Source organism: Parasteatoda tepidariorum, chromosome X2, assembly GCF_043381705.1.
Source record: "Parasteatoda tepidariorum isolate YZ-2023 chromosome X2, CAS_Ptep_4.0, whole genome shotgun sequence".
Classification (NCBI taxonomy): Eukaryota; Metazoa; Arthropoda; class Arachnida; order Araneae; family Theridiidae; genus Parasteatoda; species Parasteatoda tepidariorum.
In genome coordinates, this window is record NC_092215.1 from 8,405,594 (window position 1) to 8,424,297 (window position 18,704).

At 27.0% G+C, this 18,704-nt stretch overlaps 1 protein-coding gene across 1 annotated transcript in view; it reads right to left on the reverse strand.

Moving 5' to 3' along the window:
* The window catches only part of LOC107452324 (uncharacterized), a 34,094-nt gene extending 19,509 nt beyond the window's left edge, over positions 1-14,585 (reverse strand). The window contains exon 1 of the mRNA XM_016068723.4: positions 14,446-14,585. The gene's annotated coding sequence lies outside the window, so the exon portion shown is untranslated. The remainder of the gene's footprint in view (positions 1-14,445) is intronic.
* Between the last annotated feature and the right edge of the window lie 4,119 nt (positions 14,586-18,704).

The window sequence follows — 18,704 nt, forward strand, 5'->3', positions numbered from 1 at the left end:
ACGAAAGTAAGAAAATGATCTGAGGAGTGCTTAAATATATATTTGATAAATTTTTTCGGTTTTGTATTAGAAAATATATTTATCAAAATATATTAAATATATTTATGTAAGTATATTTAAAATTTATTTATTTATTTACCTCTTTGAATTTGTTTTGTTCATTTATTTATTATCGTTAAATCAAATAGATGTTTTTGTAGAGCTTTTAATCAATTCAAAATAAACTATTTTAGATACATGGCATAATTTATGATCACGGAATATAAGTTTGTCATGATTGTTTCTCAAACTAGTGATTTCTGTGCTTCAAAACGCAACACACTTTTAGTTAATTATTATTAATCTCGTTCAATTTATAACGATACCAGTAATAATAATAAGGAAATAAGTCACCACAAACCATATATGCAACACTTATAAAATGAAATGACATCTGAAAGTCGATATAAATATATAAAATGTTAAAAAAAATAATTAAGCAGCAAAAGTCATAAAATATTAAATATGATAATCAGAAAAATAAGTAATCTATAAAATTATACTCTGTTAGATTTTTTATTCTGAAGTTATGGAAAAATAACCGGTAGCGGTCTATCCCTCCAATTTACCATGAAGTTCCCGATAAAGAACAGTTTTTACTTTTTCGGCGATTCCTGATGTGCTACTTTCTTGCTTTTAATTTTGATAAGGATTCTACAAATTCATCTAAAGAAGCCGCAATGGCTCAGGGGATAGAGCGGTCGCCTCCTAATGAGGGGAACAGGTTCGAATCCCAGAGACAGCTGGTCGATACGAATTCCGAATCGACCGCAGTCCTGGCGTAAAAATATCCTCAGTGGTAGACGGATTATGGGTTAAAATCCTCTTGCTGCAGGGCTAAACGTGGAAGGTTTTAGTGGTTTTTCTTTCTGTGTAAAGCGAATGCGGGTTAGTTCAATCAAAAAGTCCTCCATGAAGGCTATTTGTCCCAAAACTTGATCCAGGAGTTTCCTTGTCTTCTAGGTAAGGTTCAAAATTACAGGGTGACTGAGGTGAACATTGATTATCGTAAACTCAGAATTGGGTCGGCTATTCAACGCCGGTAATAAATTAAAATGCATCTAAGGGTGGTGTTCATGGAACATTTTTGTATAATCAACAGCACTAAATTTTGCCCTGTTATATTACATTTAACCCGTTTTCTTTTTTAATAAAAAACATTTGTATAAAATTTAAAATCATATTCATTACTATTTTATTAATAATTTAAGCAATGTTCATTTGAAAAAATTACATTATTAATAATTTTGAACTACTTTTAGAAATAACTAAAAACATTTGCATTCAATTAAAAATAAAGAAGTACACATGAAATGGGTGCATACGTTAAGAGAACTTTTTAAAAATGCGATAAGTTTTGATTTAAAAGTCTGGGTCGCCTGGCTGTGATGATTATTCATTGGCCGAATATTTGGACGAATACCGAATAAGAAATATTCATTATTAAATCAAGAGCATCGTCTTCTCTTAATTTTACATTGCATTCAATCTTTTCAATTTTAATAAAAAAATACATTTGTATAAAGCTAAAAATTATATTAAACTAAATACTAAAAGTAGTAACTTTAAAAATTACTGAAAGAAGGGACAGAAAATAATATATTATCGTCATTATTCGCCAAAACAAACATTAATAATAATAAAAACTTTTAAACCACTCGACAATTGCCATCAACTAATGATATCGTAGATCGTAATTTCTCACTGGCCTTTTCAAAATCTCATCAAATTTAAGATGCCGTGATTCGAGTAATCATATATCCACTTTTCAAAAACATGCTTTTTTTTCCCTATGAATGCAGATTTGAACAAAAACCTTTTTATATCTCTTAACATATGAAAACAATGATAATATTCTTTTCGAAATGCGGGAAAAGAAATATTGGAGAAGGCACTTAAGTGATGATAAAAAATAAAAATTAAAAAATTCTCACACATGCACAAAGTTATCAAAACTCCACATCATTCTGAAGTATTATTTCAAGGATAAACTAAGAAAATAACCCAACAAGTTCAAGTCTCTGGCCAAATTATTCGACGCATTATTAGATTCTATGTAAAATCTTTATTATCAGAAGATACTATACAGATTTACTGTTTTTACGCGGTTGAAAAAGGGTTTGCACTTACTTACGTTCGTGTATTAATTGGCTAACATTGCAATGCAATACGTTACAAATAAATACTAATCGGAAGTATATAAAAAATTTCCTGAATAAAAATCGATTACATATATGTTTAAATGTAAAAGTATTGCTCATAGACTCGTGAAAAACATGTAATTATTAAAAACAACAGAGCGTTTAATAATTTGATCTAATTATTACAATATATTTATATGATACCTGATATAATAAATTTTCTATATTTATATAATATATTGAATTTATCCAATCGTCGAATTTATATTATATATCACCTAATTTAACCAATTGATACACGAACATAAACAAGTGCAAACTGGTTTCTGTCTCGTAAAAACAATAAAGCGGTATAATATCATCTGATAATTAAGATTTTACATAGAATCTCAGAGTACTTCTAATAATTTGGCCAAATACTGTATGTGGTTTTCAAAATACTAATTCGTAATAAGCTAAACTTCTCAAAAGGCGGAAACAATAATACTAACTGCAGCTAGTGTTGAATTCCAGTGATACATGCACTAAATATTCACCATAAATGCAAAATATTTTTTTATTTAAAAGAATTAACAATATAATGTTTTTTTTCCATTGAATTTTAGAACATTGGATTATCTTAAATAACAAATGCATGTGTAACAAATTTTCATAAAAATGAGGAAAATATTTTTAATGTTTAAAAATATTTTTAACGATTTATAAATAAGTTTAAATTACTCATTAAATGTACTTTCTTCATAGAGAAAAGAATTCTGGTAGAATTACTGCACTGCGTACATTTCTGCTTAAAAACTATAATTCTAATAATAAAAACCGAGATATGCAAATATTTTTTTTCCAATGTTTGAAAATAGTGTCTTGTTTTTATGAGAAAAAAAAACTCAAGAAAAACATCTTTTTCAAGGAGTTGAAATTTTAAAAATACGTATTAATGTTTTCGTTCTTCTAGGGAAGAATTTTAAGAAAACTTCATTTCTAAAACAAAAACAATTTATGGAGAGAATAAAATTATTTTCTAATTGCTGTTTTTTAGCTTTCACTTGTTTAAAAACTATGTATTTGAAGAACTCAGTTACAACTATTATTTAAACTAAATTGCAATTATACAATGTTTAAAAAAATTTTTTAATGTTTCATATTTCTTTTTGAAAAAAGAATTTTTTCCATTTCTAGAACGTGTGATCGGAGGAAATATATATCGTACGCCGTAGTTTTACCACGGTTTTTACCACGGTTTTTTTATTCGATTATGGAAGAAACTTGCCATTGAACTGATAACACAAAGATAACATTCAATAACAAAGATAAGGATTATCATTATTTTATACTTCTGCATCAAAAATTAGTCAGGCATGAAACTAATTTTTAATGTCCTGATAAAATTTAACTTATTAAATAAAAAAGTGGCACAATGAGTAACTTTCTCTAAGGTTGAGAAACGTTCGAAGTCATCCGTAACAAATCATTACGTTAAACGTTGATGAAAGTGAGAAGACAAATTAAAATTAGCGCAAATGAGTAAATGATTGCTTCATTTACTCAAGCTATTTATCTTTCCGATCTTTTTTTACCAATAATTAAAATTTACACAATTATTCACTTACAAAATACGGTTAGAAAGTGAATGTTTCATTTCTGATTTGCAAATTGATAAAAATCCAGTTATAACTTCTCACTGATACATTTCACAAATTTATTTATTGTTAGTAAACAACAAAACTTATAATTCAGGGGCAAAATATACCATAAATTCGTAACATATTTAAAATTGCTTCACACAAACAATTTGTTCAGGTAAATTGTTATATTGTTTCCCGAAAATTTTATAAAGAAATATTAAATGTAAAATTACTTGAATTAATCAATGTAAAATTGCGTAACAATAATTGATATGAACAAATACGTTTACTAACGTTTATTTAAAGCACTGGTAATCAGTTTAGATGCTAAAAAGATACTTTTGTTTTTTAAAATCATTTGTCTTTATCAGAGGCAAATATGGATTGACTATCTTCCGGGAAGTCGGAAATATTGTGACTTGATTTATTATCTTTTTTTCGCCTATCAATTTAGGGTCTGTAATTATTATGCACTTTTTTAAAACAGCACAAACAAACACCATTATTTATATCACTGAATTGCATTTTTATACGAAATAGAATAAAATAGTATGCAGTTACAAATGTTTGTTGATATCTAGTTATACTTTAATTGTAGCATTTATAACAAACAAAAAAAGTTTCTGAAAATCCCAAAAATGTTTTATTGTTAACAACCTAAGACATAAAATGTCTATTGTTTTGAAACAACTTTTAATCCCTTTCATAACACCATCAAAATGATCAAAATATGAATACGTTTTAACCAACTTCAAAACTATACCGTGTGCTGCCATCTATTCAATAGATATTTAATTAATTTTGAATATTTTATCAATTATGCAAATTGCTATAAACTCAAATTATAATAATTATACGCACAAAAGGCTATTGGTATGCAGGATGTAATCACCACCCTTAATGTGTATTTTTAGAATCCTTGTCAATTAATACACTGCTTGAATATTGCTAAGGAACAGTTACGTTTTTCCGAGTAATTAACAATAAACGTTGATTGATTAAATAAAACTTAATACATATTTAATAGAAGCGATCTGGATTTATTATAATTCAAAATAGTTCAGAAATCGACTTTTCGAAAAACAATAAAATTAGAAATAAAAAAGATGCTCAGTGGACGATTTCCAAACAGCCATGAAAAATGGGTTTTCTTGCCAGAATGAAGCAAAAATGAGTACCTTAGCAGGATGTCTGTATTACTTCAGACACTAATGCACTTAATACATCGGACAATAATGGTACGCTTCCATACTTTCTTCGGTTGCGCACATGTTTTGATGATGATCGCTGCTCGAATTCTCAGTTTTTTTAATAATCTATCAGCGAGGAGATATGTTCTACCGTCAAATAATGCAAAATTTAAAGTTTTCATATAAAAAAATAAACATAATTATCTATGAAGGACCTTTTTAATAGTATTACTTTCCTTGATGGGTTTTGAAACAATATTCTTACAAATGCACGATGTCGAATATATAAAATAAAATAGAAATAAAAAAATAGTTATTTTCATCGATGAATGTCATAAGAAAGGCGATATTTAGAGCTAATAGAATCTATTTTACTACACTGCTCAAAATTTCTAGGGGAAAATGGTTAAATAGCAGCTTATTTAATAGTTGTTTTGCCATTTTCAAACAAAACAGTTAAATAACCATTAAGATGGTAATCAAGCTGTTAGTTGTGAGGTAACACAGTTTGTTAACTGTTTTCATCTAATACGATTAAACAACACGATTTTTCATCACACCAACTAAGCTCACCTAATGAAGACACTTGGTTCCTTTCAACTGCGTACATATTATAGCCAAGAGGGCAAATCTCGCAGTCTCATGACCGATAGAACAAGGGTTCAAGTCACAGAGTTGACACCACATTATTTCCTCTATTATTTTCAATACATGAAGAGTTTCCAATGTCCTGCACTCCTTTATTTGTGTCCTGCACTCTCCGATGCCTATTACCCAACGAAAAGCTTATCTCCTATGTCCAGTTAACTTTCGTTTTTACGGTTTTGAAATTACGCTAGTTGTAAATGGTTTAAAAACAGTTTAGGTAAAACATTTTTTTTTACCTTAAACTTTACGGTTAATCGGATGTTGAGACTGCTGACGGTTATTTTACCATAATTATAGAATGAAAATTCTAAAAGTGTAAACGAAACACCTCGGATGTTAGTTTGATACTTCGAAGTATAATCATACTTCGATCCTGATTGCAGCTCAAACCTGTAAACACGTAAAAAATGTTCTTATTCCTTAAATTATGATTTTTTTTAAAGTAAATTTTGTTAGAGCACCATCTTAAATCATTTTAACCACAAACAAAAAGAACATGTCTTAATGCTGTCAACAAGTTAAAACTAACCAATAAAGAGTACACAAACAAAAAAGAAATGTCTGAACAGTTTATACAAAATGATGGGTAACTTTTCACGAATCTTTAACCCCGTTTAACTCATGCGTTGAACTACTTGAGTCGGGATACATGAAAGAGTGACTGAGATACATTTTCGCCCCAACAAACAAGCCGTGAGAACTTTCATCAGTCAAAAATCAATATATCTTTCAAAGATGAGGTGATAAAATACAATTTAAGAAGTTAATAAAGTTTCATCGAGTCAGTAATGTAGATAAACTTGATTAAAAACAAACTGTTTACTGGGTTAAAACAAAAATATCAAATTTATGAAGCTAATCACATCCAAAAGTCAAATGCCGATGCTTAAAATAAAGGCTTAACTAGGGACAAAATAATAGCAAATAAAATTAAGATGAAGGGTTTCTAAAAAAAATATTTTTTAAAAAAAAACAACAAAGGAAAGAAAAAAAAAATTTTTTTTAAAAAAAAACAACAAAGGAAAGAAGAAATTCCGTCCTTTACGGATATATCTTAATCACTTAATTAATCAAAACCACACTAAAAAAAAATCCCGGATAAAATTCCTGTAAAAAGTACTGTAATTTTATGTCTTAAAACTTAAAGTTGTTAATGATTTACATTTTGTAAAATTGTTTCTGTATTAACAGCAACTAAATTCTTAGTATTCTTTGTGTGCAATTTATATAATTTTTGAAATTAATCAGCGAATCATTAAAAACAGAGAATTGTTTTTGTCTTTTTGACTACAAAAGATTCAATAATTTATGAAATTAAAAAAAAAAAGTAAATGTGTATAAATTAGAGTTATTGAAATATTGTGATAAAAACATATTTTCTTTTAAACAAAGTTGTTACTTGATATCCTTGATTAACTTAAAAAAGGAGATTTAAAAAGAAATCAGTTTTTTTTATTAGAGTTAGAAAATTTTTTGATTATTCTAATACAATGCTAAACTAAGATAACCTTCACATAGTAAAGAATACTCATATTTTATCCTGATGTTTTCACTCAATATTTTCCTACATTTTGAGGCTTTCCTCCAAACTAACTTTTCATGAAGAAGATAAACCTGCTTTCTTTTCGAGATGAATTGTACATTAATTTAAAGGAAAAAGTAATATAATTTTAAAAGTATTAAGGGATCAATTTAGGAAAAATTCTGGTCCATTAACAGACCCTTCATCACCAATTATCTTACAGTAAAAATTTCAGAACTCACTTTATCATTGAAATAGACCCGTCACAAACTATTTTATGTTAAAAAGGGATCCATTAAAAAAAATTCTTCTTTAATTCACAATTTATAAGTTTAAAAACTCAACTTTTTTAAAGTCATGTTTTTTTTACAAAAACAGAACTTTATTTTCATATTTTTACAAACATAGAGCACTGAAAGAAAGGGCCCGATTCAAAGTTATATAAGTTTCAGAAAGTTATAAGTAGTGTAAAATTCACAATAATAAATATTATATAAACTCACAAAGACCGTTCAACAAATGTTAGGACTCAAAAACTATTGTTTCTTGAAATTTTTCCCAAAATCGCAAAAACAGGATCCTAGTTCCACAAATTTACCAAATTCTGAGATTTTTTAAAAAAACTGGGTATGTTCACAGAAAATATGGAATGATCCCGGTTATAGCATACAGCATAATTCAGAAGTGTTCATTTTAAAAAGACGTACTTCAGTCTTTGAAAATCTAGTAAACATTACATTTACTTTAAACTCAAATGTTTTTAAATTCAATGTCATACTGTTTATATAGTAAATTAAAATCTTCAAATCAATTTCACTTTCTTATCGCGGTCGTTACATGATCATTTAGAAGGCTAAAGGCAAAAATTGAGTTGGGCTGTTTTCAATTTAGTGTTTCAATTCAGTAAAACTATATTTTTCTGCAATAAACTATAATTAAAAATTTTTCTGCACTTATTGTTTATTCACAATTAAATTTTCATAATTGCTAAGCAAAATAAGACTATTATAATTTTTTTTAAATAACGAAATTGAACATTTTTCTTCGCTTTAGGGTCTTTTTACGAAACAGGGTCTTTTTACAACTGTTCCGTAAAAATTAAAAATTCAATTATAAAAATTATTATTACAGAGAATTGTTAAAAAATAAAGGAAAACGTTTGACTTTTGACATTGTTCAAAAATAAGCAACAATTCCTGTCTTACTTTTGTTATTCATATGAAAAGACGTGATGCTCTAATTATTGTTCAAAAAATAACAGTTCAAAATTATAGCTTTCTGGTGAATCGGTAAGTCAGAAAACAACCTTTAGCATTTGCTTTTTGTTTTCTACTTGCTAACAACACTCGAATAAATAATTTTTGATGAAAAAAGAAATAATAATAAAGCTTTTATCTTTTTTTCTTACGAACAAGAACATTAAATTCTGAACATTGCTTGGAAATTATTTTCATTATCATTTTCCTATTACTGCTAAGACCAATTGACGACAAATAATGAATAATGAGCATTTCGGCGTTTATATTGTAATAACCTTTCACGTATAACATGCTATTTTTGGAACAGTTCAAAATCATTACAAATAAAAATATTTCTTACAGCTTTCAACTAAAAGTAATAGTCGCACTGTATTTTGAATGTTACGCTTACTCGATGATGGCGTGAATACTTAACTCGTAAAATTGATGAAAAGTAAAGTTGTGAAAATAAATAAATGCGTCATTTCTACTGATCAATAAAGATATAAATAAACCAATGATATAAAAAAATACTCAGATTTTGTTTCGGAATTCTACTTAAAATAATAGCAATATTTCATTTAGTTATAAATGTCATTTTTCTTACGAGATACAAATGGCGACTAAGTCATATTGGAATGTTAAATAATACGAAACTTTGAAAGAAGATAAATTTTAACTCTTGCAGACATTTCATAAGCAAATATTGTGAATCACAAGGAATTTCTATGTAAATAGTCATAGGCTGCATACATGTATTAGAACTAAGACATTATTTTCTTGAACAAATCTTTGTATTGATTGGTATAAATATTAAGCAACGCTGAACATATCTAACTTTGGAATTTTATTTCATTGAGGATTTTATTTTATTTTGAATCATTATTTATCCCTAATAATTGTTGCTATCATGTTATATCTTATAAATTTTATTAAAAATTATTTCTTTCAAACTGCGACGTAGTTGTAATCTATCGCTAAGGAGGTTATCACACAAATAACACAATAAAAACAAAAAGGATAATAGAAAAAACGAGAAAGGCAGAGAAAAATAATAAGTTTTATTAACTGCGCATAAGTTGCAAGTATATAGAACTCCTAAAATAAATTAAAAATGTAAAAAAAAGATTCATCAAAAGCAAAGAAGAAAAATAATTCAAAATAAAAAATTGTACAAAAACATTATTGTTAAAAAGTGAAAAAAAGAGAAAAAAATGAGAAAAAAAAGGGAAAAAAAGGAAAAAGTTTTTATATTTACATCCTACCTACCGTACAATAGCTCATTAATCAAGTAATGTATAATTTTGGAGGGAATTTTTTCCCAAACCCTCTCCAAAATTACACCACTGCTTTCAAGCAAATAAAAAAAGCCCATTTGAATGTACACGGTGGTCTTTTTCACAATTCTTTTCAATTTTCCAAAATTAAACAATTGTTCTCGAATAAAAGAATGCATAAAAAGACACATTTTTTGAAACTAATTAAATTGCAAAAAAAGGTTTTAGTGAAAATATATTTCTTTACCTTAAAAACTTTGTTAACATTTTAACGTATAACAATCTTAAGTCTCATCAACAAAATTCCACCCTACAAAAACATTTTCGTTTTCTGATTGAAGAAGCAACGTGAGAACGAAATTTAGAAGAAAAAAATATATAACCAAGACCCGAAGGCATGAAAAACTTTTATTCAGTTCCACACGTGTGGCGTTACAGAAAACGTCAATAGAACAATTATAGTTCGAAAAAGTTATACGATGGGAAAAATTGTCTGAGCGAAAAAAAATATTTTTACATTCCATTATTATTAATATAATAAACAATTACCCTGAACATAAAGGTTATTGCAGACATTCTAAGAAATATCTGTTTGAAAAATCTACTTATAATTCCGTGAACTTTTGAAAATAATGATCTAATTTTTTATGAAATCATAAAAAATATACTAAAATAATATATCTAATAATGAAACTTAGAATTCACATTTTAAAAAAACTCTTAAAAATCAAAGACAACAATAGACGATCAAAAAGTTCTATGGCCTTAACTTACCAGAAGAAAAAAAAGGAAAGGGAATCACAACTTCTATGATTTCACTTGACATTTACGATAGACATTTTTAAGAGGTCAAAGACAACTGAAAATTCTCGAAAGAAATTTAGAACACTTTTCTCTCTAGTGGTTTTTAAGTATTAATTTTTAAAAATGTAGCGATTCCAGTTGAAATTTGTGATTAATAGGGAAGGAAAATATTAATTCATGAAATTCTTTGTGTTAAAAGTATTTATCTAAAGCGGGATTTTCCAAAATGTTGGCTGTACCTTTGTTTGCCTCAGAGAAGGACTTCCCTGCCTAAGATTTATCCTTTAATTGAATGAATATGGATAGTTAAAAGGGAAAAGTTTTAATTGAAAAGTTTCAGATATTTAGATAATTCAATATTAAATCCTAAACAAAAAATCTACATTATAAAAAAAAGTTTTCTGAAAATTAAACAAAAATTTGTCTTTCCGAATATATAAAAATATCTCCGAAACAAATATTAGTAGAATTTAAGAACCTCTTGCATTTAATTTTGAAACAGCATATACTCATTTTTGAGCAAAAAGCATGCGGAGTGAGAAATGTGTGGAAGAGATGTTTGTAGGCTGCCGGCAGGATTCGAACCAAGGACCTCTCGGTTTTTAGCAGGATGCTTTAACCACCATAGTTTTACACCGAAATCCAGTGAAAACTAAGAAACTTCATGTATTGGTAAACTGCAATGACACATCATGATGTACTAATTGCAACGTACTAATGGACGTACAAATAACGTTCTAATTTACGTACAAAGGGATGCAATTTGAAAAATATGACTCCAATATCTTAGTCAGGAGATCGGTAATTTTAATTTCACTTCCTGTTCATTTCGTTAAATTTAAAAAAATTTTAAGCAATGGAATGTATGCATTGTGGATAAGAATTCAGAGCACCATCTCCGGTTTCAGTTCCTGGAATAACATAGCTCCGGTGTGCTCCAGATCTGTCTCCCTGATTTTAAGGATGTCTTAACCATGTTTATATTTTCATCATTTACTTCCATAGTTTTTGTTTAACTGTTTTACACATAATAAATATTCATAAAATATAAACACGAAAATTATATTGACCGAAAAGTTGTGAGATTTCAGTCAGATATCTATTATTTACCCTTAATCAGATACCGTAAAATACCGAATAAACGCACGAGGAAATTATGACAAATATAATAGGGATAAAAGGTACTTATTGTATAAACATAAAGTTACTTTATGTATAAACATAAGCATAAAGGTCGAATAAAACATAAAGGTACTTTTATGTTTTACTCGAGCAAAATAACCCGTGAGCATTGCAAAATAATTCCATTAATTTTTATTCCATTTTAAAACTTCTACGTAAATAATTCTGATTCATACTAAAAATAAAAATGTTAATGTAGACATAATGTTTTTAAAATTATTATTTTGATAGATTCATTAGTGGTACTTACATACATATTCGGAAAAGATGTTTAAACATGTATTTAGTAACACTAACATGCCCGGCATTTTGGATTTTTGAGACTTGCAATATATGTATACAGCAGATATACATATGCATACAGCAGAGTTTTTGGCGTGAATTTACAGCTTTTTTTCATAAATCTAAAGTTGTCTGAGACAGCAACGATAGATTATTATTCTGAAAAGTAAGCTTAATCTAACATAGGTGTAACAAAATCAGAAAATATAAGGTTCTTAAAAATTATGCATGCATAAATTATGTTGTTTAAATTTGTTTAAACTGTACACTGATCCTCAAAAGTTGGATAAACAGTTAAAGTTGTAACCAAGTAAGAGAAAAAAAAAGAAATCTTTACTATTTGTCCTTTAAGAGATAATCTCACAATTAGGAATTTTAAATTTTAATGGAAAAAGCTTTAGAGATGTTTACCAATAAATGCGAATTTTAAAAATAAAAATTTAAAAAAATTTAAATTCGATTTCTCAGGAACTATTCGACCGATTTCGTACAAATTTTGTATTTTGCCTCGTAAAATTACATTCTTTAAAAGGATGCAATAATTACATACTTTACAATTCAAAATTTTTAGACTATTATTAAATAAAATAATATATGTATAAGAAAAGTTATTTTTTGCTAAGTTACATTTTGGTATAAACGACAGTTATAATTTTGTGTAAAAAATTTTAAATTCGCTTCAAAAGTTCTCGATATGAGGTGAAATATGCAAAAAATATAAGCATTAAGGGTTCCGTACTTTAGATCATTCTCCTGACAAAACTATAAGGACCATATTTCCCAGATACTCTCTAAATTTCGAGGATCGGAAATCTGAATCCGTTAAAAAAGGTATGCTTATACAGAGAAAGTACTTTCATGCGTCTGATATCGTAACTTAAAATATCGTCTGCTTTAATTAATTAGCATACTTAAGGTCAACTCCTCGAACAATTAAGATTGAGAGAGCATGAAAATCCGCTAATTAGATGAAAAGTTAATCATTCTGGTCCGTTTATTTATTTATTTATTTTTCATTTTTTGCGCTTAGTACGTAAAACAAATTTAGAAAAAAATTACGTTTCCTAAATTATTGACTTTATTAACAACTTATGAAGCAAAGTAAATAAATTGTTAATAAAAAAAGCAAAAAAAGCTTTTCTTTGAAATAAAATAATAAACTAGTTTATTTCAAAGACCAAGAAAAGCAAAGCTTAATTTGTTTAGAAAAAGAGTAAATTCATAAATAAAAAATTAAATTGTATAGGAAAATCAAATGGAAGACGAAATTATGTTAGATAAAATATAAAAGTTATAAAGAATGAGAAATGATAATTATATCCCGTATCTCAAAGTAAATTAAATTTAAAGATTTTTGAGAAAATGAAGCATTGACTGAAACTGTTCCGAAAAAGCTAGAAAGGAAAATAAATAAATTATACCAAAAACTTCAGTGAAAAAAGTTGAAAACGTCGGACATAAATGCTGTCTAACATAAGTATTTTAGTTTAATAAAAGTAAATAAATAAACAAAGAAGTTTTCGCTGAATCAACTTATAAGAGAATCGCAAACTAATTTATTTTTTTCTTTAGAAATATTTAAAAAGCAATTTACCTAAGCAACAGAATTATGAACTGTTTTAGAAAGCAAATTTAGGATAGAAAGCAAATTAAACAAAATAAATAAATGAATAACTTAAAAAACAAGAACAAAAATTCAAATAGGAACGAAGAGAAAGCATAATGCTCATTCTAATACAAAAGTTTTAAAAGCTTAAAAATCTTCACAAATTGATACCTTATTAATACTTTTTAACTATTTACTAACATATAAAAAATCTATAAAGGACTTAAAATTTAAGCAAATTTAGAAATTTAAAAAAAAAAAAAAANAACATGGTGAAACCACATCTCTATTAGAAATTTAAAAAAAAAAAAAAAAATAGAACAGAACAGAATAATAAATAAATAAATAATTTCACTAAATCGAAAATTAATTAAATCACTACATTGTATGTGTCAAGATAAAACGAGTTTATGAGCAAAAAGTATCTAATTTAAAATTTTAAGCAATATCTACTAAATAAATTTATAAAACTAGTAATGAAAAAAAAAACAATAATATTGAAACAATAACGAAAAACTTGACGAACGTAAGTCAATTAAAAAATTTATAATCAGAAACTGTTAAAATTTCTATTTTTTTACATAAAACCCATTATGAAATATTAATATTCGAAGAAAATGCCCTCTAATTTAAATTCTAAAAAGCAATAGTTAGAAAAAATTTCAGCAAAAAAAAATTTTTAAATCGCTCAAAATTAAAGAATCAAGAAGGGGGTAACTTTTTTAGAAAGACGAATCAAATCTGTATTCATAACTTTTATCTTCGAGAATAATATTGACTGATTTATAAAAAAAACTATCCGCAAATTGATTTAAATTTGAAGACAAAATTTAGAAATAAGAACTTATCAAAACAAATCATTCAATAATAAAAGACAAAAAACAATAGACTTACTGTAGCACAAATCAAGAGAGAGAAGAAAAAAAAGTCTAGTAGAATCGGAAAGTGATCAACCCCATTCTAAAGAAGATCAACTAAGTGAACAAGATCACCTCATCAAAATAATGGTTTATTCGCTCAACGAAAACCTGAGAAGCTTTAGTTTCCTCTGACAGATCTGAGTAAGCACATGGATGCGAATCTAGGGTTGCCCACTTTTGATATTATTTTCACTGCCATTTCGATATCATATCTGGAGGGAAGAAAAAACACATTTGGCGCCAGATAAGTAAAAAACTTCACTTTTACCTTGCCAAACAAGTATTCGAAACCTTTAGTGACACTCGCCTACATAAAAACTTCGCCTAAATCTTTTTTTTTTTTTAAATTCTTTTATTTGTTAAATACAATCTTGCTACGAAATGTATCGAAAGGTAATCAATAACAAAAGAGCATAATTAAAAGAAAATATTTAGAGTTTATTTTTATTTATTTACAATTCTGGATTTTTGATTTTTTACCGTTCTAGTGTTAAATGTTTACTCTTCTATGAATAAAAATTACTGTTGGACCCCGTTACAGTGAAACATCTTCTGACCGAGCAATAAGTCCTCTATAAACGATGATTCACTTTATCAAATTCTTTAAAATATTAGGTGGACCGGAAAGTAATGTCGTTTCGGTGCATTAAATATTCGTTAGTCTTAAAAACCGATTCATTTTTTTATCGATTTCGATTCATTTTCGAGCAGGCATTGCAAGACTGTTGCTAACGAGGATGAATACGTTATTGATTAAAAATAAAATCTTAATAACAAATATCAAATGCATCGAAACGACATTACTTTCTGGCTCACCTAATAATATAATAGTATTGTTGATGAAATAGTAATTGCAATAGTAGTTAATTTGCTTTAAAAAATATTAACTAATTATGCATGTAAAATCTCTCTCCAATAAAGCTTCCTTATAGAGAATTTCATTCTATGATGAAACTTTTAATCTGAACGTTAAATAACGTTTAAAATATTCTCAACACAATCAAAAGGTTGTATTCCTGTATCAAAACTTTCAGACGTATGTCATTTCAATTTTCGTCATTTTAGGAATATTTTAAGTATTAATCTATTTTATTTCCGTCATTTTTGAAAAGGTTGCAACTCGAAATTTGAATTTCTGCGCAACAAACTTGCCCTTCCATAAACTTGTTTTTGAAACCACTTGCTTTATTTTATCCAGAGAAATGATTCATTTTATTTGCGAATTACTTTCTTTTTAATTAAAATTGATAATAATATACTTCTGAACTTATCACATTGTCTAAAAATTTTGCATCGTTTATTTAAATAACTGCAAGAAAGATTTGTCCACTATAAGCGAGCTATCAATTTCTCAGCTACTCAGTAAAAGTGTATAAAGCTTTAGTTAAACATCAGTTCAGAGACATTAAAAACATTCAGTGCAACCAAGTGTTTACTAAATTATAAAGCAGGATGAATTTTTTCGTAATATCCGTAATATTTTAAATCTATCATATTCAAATGCTTATTTATAGAATTGCATTTTTATCAAATAGTAAAAATTTAATTGATTTAAAATGTTTCCAAGCTGAGTAAGGTTTTGTATATGTTCAGTAAAGTTGCGGGAAAGGGGCTTCTAGCGTAAGAGGGCATTTAATCGACGACTAAGGGCAACTAAACTTTAAATTTATTCTAATTCTTATTATGAAATTAAATTTTTTTATCGGGCAAGTCTTTGGCTGAAGCAAAATTTTGAATGAAGGGTAAAAATTGTATGATTTTTAGATATAATAAAATTAAAGCTTCAGATCACTAAATTTTCAACATTTTTTACTTTAATAAGAAAAAAATTGAATTGATTTCTTGGAAATATTTCTTTAACCTTAGAATAATAAAGTTTTTATTTATAGCTTGAATAAAATTTATATATAATGTAGTATTACACGCCACTATACATATCAGATTTCAATTTTTCTGCTCAATCTGAGTATTTAAAATAAACATCACCAATTTCTCTCCTTTTCTTTTTTAAAAAAAAAAAGGCTATTTCTTCTAAAATAGTGTACAAGAATTATACTTAAGGCTAGGAAATAATGTCTAAAAATTATTTAGATTTTTTCAATAAAAGTTATGAAATTATAGACTGATTAAAAATTCTTAACGCGATTATGACGATAGTTTTTAAGTGAAGTACATTGATTGCCACCAAAAATTATTTTTATTCAAAAATGTTTAATATAAAATCATTTTTTACCAGATAAAGTTTCCTTAAAAGCTATATTTCATTCTTATAAGTTATACTTTATTTGATAATTTCATTTATTCTTATAATGCTTCAAATATATCCTTCAGTAATAAACTACCGAGGTAACTAAAAGAATAAAATGTTTCAATTTAAACAAAATCTCTAACAAGAATCTCAGTTTTTTCAATTGACACTTTAATTACACTTCTCTGACTTCAGATATGCATTAGAAACTTCAAGTTGAAAAAATATGGCAAAAACTCACGAAAATCCACGAAATTAAAATAAAAGGTATATAAATTGATTTTCAAGTATTTTAAATATACCAGAGCATAAAACACTTTAGATTAAATTTAACCTTAATCTTATTATTATTTTACGTCAATTAACGGACAATGAATAAAATTTAAGATGCAACACTCTATAAATTTGATGATACTTATTCCTCTGATCTGAATCAGATCAGGATCTGATCATAAGGTTGTTTGCCCTAAATACCTTTAAAATATAGATAGGTCTCCTCATAAAATTCTTAATTTGGTACGCGAGCTGTTGCGTGATATATCAGATGTCGCGAAGTGGCTCTTGCTTCACCACACTTAGTACAAACTGTGTCTTAGTTTGATGTACAAACAATGTCTAAACACCATGGAAAGTCAGAACGTTTTTAAATATCCAGTTGGCAGTCGAGTTGAAGTAGTTTGATCTCTTCTTTCACTTTAAAAATTAATTGAAGCACCGGAACTTCCACTAAAATGCCACGGAAATGGTGGTCGGTGGTTTCAAAGAAGTGTTAATAGAAGTCATACTTCTTGACTAAAGCTATAATCGGATAATACGTCGGAGTTCGCTCCCCTTAAATACTTTCAAAATTGTACAACATGAGTTAAACCTTCCATTTTTTCTTATCTTAGAATTTATGTTCTCCAAATATTTGCTCGTTTCGAATAAGAAACGTGGTATTTACTTTTTTAATTTATTCATCTTTGATCCAATAATGTTAACTTGGAATTTTTTTTTAACTTTAAAAAATTTTCTTAAAAAATAATAATTTAACGACATGAGTTAAAGCTTCCATTTTTTCCTATCTTAAAATTTATGTTCCCCAAATATTCGCTCCTTTGGAATAATTCACATGCTTGTTGCAGGCATTCCTGGAATAGTATAACTCAGTGACATTGGTATTTATTTTACTTATTTTATTTGCTTTTGATTTAATAATGTTAACTTGGAATTTTTTTTTTACTTTAAAAAATAACTAATTAATTGTGCAACTTGAGTTAAACCTTCCATTTTTTCCCATCTTAGAATTGATGTTTTCCAAATATTCTCTCGTTTGGAGTACGAAGCAATTCGCACACTTGTTGCAGGCATTCCTAGAATAGTATAACTAAGTGACACTGGCGTTTATTTTATTTATTTATATATTTACTTACTTATTTATTTATTTATTTATTGGATTAAATAAGGTTAACTTATAATTAAATAATTTTTTACTTTAAAAAATATTAAAGTAAACTAATTGTACAACATTAGTTAAGCCTTCCATTTTTTCTTATCTCAGAATTTATGCTCTCCAAGTATTCGCTCGTTTGGAACAAGAAACAATTCGCACACTTGTTGCAGGCATTTCTAGAATAGTATAACTAAGTGACACTGGTGTTTATTTATTTATTTATTCATTTTACTTATTTATTTATTTATTTATTGGATGAAATAAGGTTAACTTATAATTGAATAATTCTTTACTTTAAAAAATATTAAAGTAAACTAACTGTACCACATTAGTTAAGCCTTCCATTTTTTTCTTATCTTAGAATTTATGTTCTCCAAGTATTCGCTCGTTTGGAAGAAGAAACAATTCGCACACTTGTTGCAGGCATTCCTAGAATAGTATAACTAAGTGACACTGGCGTTTATTTTATATATTTATTTATTTATTTATTGGATTAAATAAGGTTAACTTATAATTAAATAGTTTTTTACTTTATAAAATATTAAAGTAAACT